Source organism: Gordionus sp. m RMFG-2023, chromosome 2 (genome assembly GCF_954871325.1).
Source record: "Gordionus sp. m RMFG-2023 chromosome 2, tfGorSpeb1-WG-v2, whole genome shotgun sequence".
NCBI lineage: Eukaryota > Metazoa > Nematomorpha > Gordioida > Chordodea > Parachordodidae > Gordionus > Gordionus sp. m RMFG-2023.
This window is the reverse complement of record NC_088776.1, coordinates 51,648,261-51,652,650: the sequence shown is the minus strand read 5'-3', so window position 1 is coordinate 51,652,650 and position 4,390 is coordinate 51,648,261.

Below are 4,390 nucleotides of genomic sequence, written 5' to 3'. Positions count from 1 at the left end.
ATTCATAACCACTAGTACAGTCAGCATTCTGTAATAGTTGACTATACTTCAAAGGGAGGTTAGATGAGATTATTTTAAAATTTTCTTTAATTAAAGGTTCGAAAATAGATTGGTGTGTTAAGACTGTGGGTAAAACAGCTTCAGGTGGAGCTAAAGATACCCAGGCTGTCAAGGCTGAGTTTATAGGCATTATGCATACAAGGCATAATTATTATAAAAATCTATCTTACGGGAAATTGCATCTATAGATACTAAAAAATTATATCGGTATACAGACATACTTATAGAAGATGTATCTGTGTTTAGATCCATTTGAAAATTACTTTTTAACAACCCTTTTAACGCGCATAAAATATATGTAACAAAGGGAAACATTTTGAAAAGAGCCAAACACCTTTAATGATTCATTTCCTGGGTCTAAAACCTATTATTATAAATGACTTTATATTTTTTGGATAACCATTGAACCCTTTTAAAAAATAATTCACAAAGTTTTTTTTCATTATAAATAACCAGGCATAATAAATTATATGATGATGCCTCCTGTAATTTTATACAAATTTCATTTTTTCATAAAATATATTATTTTTTTATATCTTTTTTTGACATTCATAAGATATCAATGAACCCAATTATTTCAAAAGTTTATATTTTTATTTTTAATTAGGCGATAGAAAATCTGAATTTTTGTCTTTTTATTTTTATATTTATAAGAATTTTCTTAAATATTTGTAATCATACATATGTATAAAATTTTTATGATAAATATCTTCTCCTTTTATATTAATCACCAAATCAATCAGGGATTCTAGTATTCAGTAAATATTCATATTATCGTTATCATAAAAAAGCCATAATATTACATTATTGAAAATTAGTTATAATTATTATTTTCCAATGTAATGATATTATATAAACATCTATGTGCTGGGATCAATGTATCTCTATGTTAATAAACGAAATATTCCAGTAAAATAGAAAGTAGACATATCTATTCTCTATTTTATTGATATAATATTTTTTATCATCCAGCTAAGAGTCGTAAAGCTTTTCAAATGCTATTCATAAAGAATCACAGGTTATTTCATATTTTTTTTTCGTGTATATCCTAAGTATTATTTTTTTTTTAAATCAATCATTAATAATTATGATAAGAGAATGTATTTTTGATGATTTGGTTAGGGTTCCCCTTTCAAATTAGAATTAAATTATCATCTACCCCCCCCCCCCCCACTTTCCTCAATTTATACAGGCAATCATGTCCCAGAGCGCAAATATATTCAAATTAAATACCTATTATAATAATAATTTATAAGAATTAAGACTTTCATGAGGTGTTCTTTTTAAAAATGTATCTAAAATTTTAAACATAGTAAAGCTTTATATGCACTACAATTTTTTGTATATTCATATTTAAAAATGTATCTAAAATTTTAAACATAGTAAAGCTTTATATGCACTACAATTTTTTGTATATTCATATTTAATTAAATCCATTTATCAATTAAAATAATGTATACAATAATCTAATTGGTTGGCCCGATAGTGTTGTTAAACGGCTCGATTTCGAGCAATTTTAAAAATAGCTAACTAAATATTTTATCCAGAAAAATATAAAGCAAGCCTGAAGATTTTTCCTCATAGATAATACAAAAGGTATGAGCCCTATTAGAATCTAGAGGCTTTTGCAATATTTTTCTGCATGGTATATTAATTGAACAGTTTAAAAATTCGTTCAAATCGAGCCGATAACAACATTAGCACGATATGGTGCCAATTATATTCGCAGATTTTTAATATATATCTTTCAAAAAATTACAAGATATTCTTTCGAATGATATTATTATATAATATATTTTTTTAAACTTTATTTATAAGGACAGTGAAATATCAATGGAAGGGTTGCGTAAAATTCTTTTTGTCTATTATAGTAGTATTTTTCTTTTTCAATTGCGTCTTAATATTTCAACATCGTTTTCCAACGGCTAACTTAGACATTAAAAGGAGTTTTATCGAATATAACGATAAAGAAGTATATATATCACTTATTATATTTTTCTAAAATATATCCTACAAAAGAGTAGGAGACATAAATGATAGGGTTTACTTTTAATATACAATTATTTTTCAGTTGAGATTTCCTATAAAATGAAGTTTATTTATTATAGCATATCCTGGATTTTCCAAATGAGATTTTATGTAATTTTACAGATGTCATAACAAAAAATTGTTAAATGTTGTTTATGACACAGTATTTAATATGTTTGAGATGATAGAAAATATTTTATAACAACACTTAGATTTATTTTTTATCCCCTTTTCCATAAAATATATCTGGGAACTTATCCCCCATAAAAAATATATATGACTAAGTAAACTTTTTCCCCTCTTTCTTGTAGACACTTTCCATAGAATTAATAATAATTATAAAAATTTCAATGGTCATACATATCATATATTATTTTTGTCAAGGTATATCAAAAATTTGAAAGATTTATTTATACTAAAGGAAGAGACTAATAAAAGTTCGATAACTTCAGAAAAATGGATAGTTGTAACAAGTGTCAATCAGCCAAACACTCATATAGATGCGTTATCACGTCTATTAGGTTGGACTCTATTGGTTGTAGGTGATGTAAAAACCCCTAAAAATTGGAGGTCATTTAAATAAATTAATTTGAAAATTATTTTATTGTAATTTGTAGATTCAATATTGGTATTATAAGACTATGATTTAAATTGTATTACTCTTAAGTAAACAAATAAATATGCCATTTCACATTTATAAGATATTAAAATTTAACGATATAATATATAAGTATTATACTGAATACAATTCATTTGAAATCAATTTTCTAACCTTAATATTTATAAAAGTCATGCCAACACTATTTACTTAAGCCTAGAGGATCAACAAAATTTAGGATACCAAATATTAGGACATTTAAAACTCAATAGTTATACTCGAAAAAATGTTGGATATTTGTACGCTATTCAGGTATATTCATAGTAATATATATTATAATAAAATATCTATTAACTAAAACCCTTCATCTAAATAATTTAGAAAATATAAACAAAATCAACGAATAGGAATGACATCACTTATCTAAAAATAATTCGAAGCTCTAAATATGATTTTTCAAAAATATTAATAATATAATATATAATATAGTAATGGTTAAGAGACCTAACACAAAATAGGCACGACATGATATTGTTTATTTGTTACATTTGAGTAAATGCCCCATGAATATGCTAGCTTGAAACCGGCAGAAACTTCTACACCCCCCTTAAGCCAATTACAATTTTCCCCTCCCCCTCTCTAACATTTTATTTCCAATCCTACTAAATCAAAGTTAGTGAAAAAGTTTTATTCAAATGAAAATAAAGTCGTCATAACTGTCTACCCCCCCCCCCACCAATTTCAATAACAATTTTGAGTCATACCCTCGCCCCTTCTCTCGAGTAGAATCCCGAAGGCCTGATTTGATGTGAGATAGATGTCTATATGAGACTATTAGTGTTAGATTATATATGCCTTAGTCTATATGTGTCACTATACAAATAATATCATATTAATTATGCAATGCCTATAATTATTGAATATTTAACTTTGAATAATCATATATCAATTAAAAATGCCTTTTTTAATCCAAAAATAATTTGTTATGATAAATACTTTTAAGCACGGTGCCAAGTTTATCTATGATACTGATGATGATAATACACCACTCAATTTCGATTATTTCACATTAAAATCCCGAAAGTTTGGGACATATCCCATATCCAACGATACTGTATTCAATCCATATCCACACTTTGGTCAATCAAGCATATGGCCAAGGGGTAAATTAAAATATATGTGCCACAAATTTATTGCAAAATTTATAAATATATTTTTATTTATATCAAGTAAACAAATTTATATGATAGTCCTTACTTTTAAGTGTTTGACTTCTCCAGTTTTATAAAATACTACTTTCTTATTTATAAATCCCAGTTGTATAATTTAAAAAAATTTTTCTCACTTAAATTAGGATATCCTTTAGATGCCATAGGAGATTATAAATGGGTAAAATACTTTAAATCATGCCATACTAAGACTCCCTCAATTCAACAAGGAGTAGTTAATGGGGATCCAGATGTAGACGCCCTATTTCGCATGAGTCGAAAATCAAATAATGAAGAATTTAAGATAGAATTTTCTAAAGTATCTCCCAATATCATCTTACCTTCTGGTCTTTTTGCGCCTTATAATTCACAAAACACGCTATTTCATTATGAGGCCTTTTGGAGTCTTGTTTTGCCAGTAGGGGTAAGTTTTAGAACTTGCGATATTTGGCGAGGATATTTTGGGCAGCGATTGATGTGGCTTATTGACCAAAAT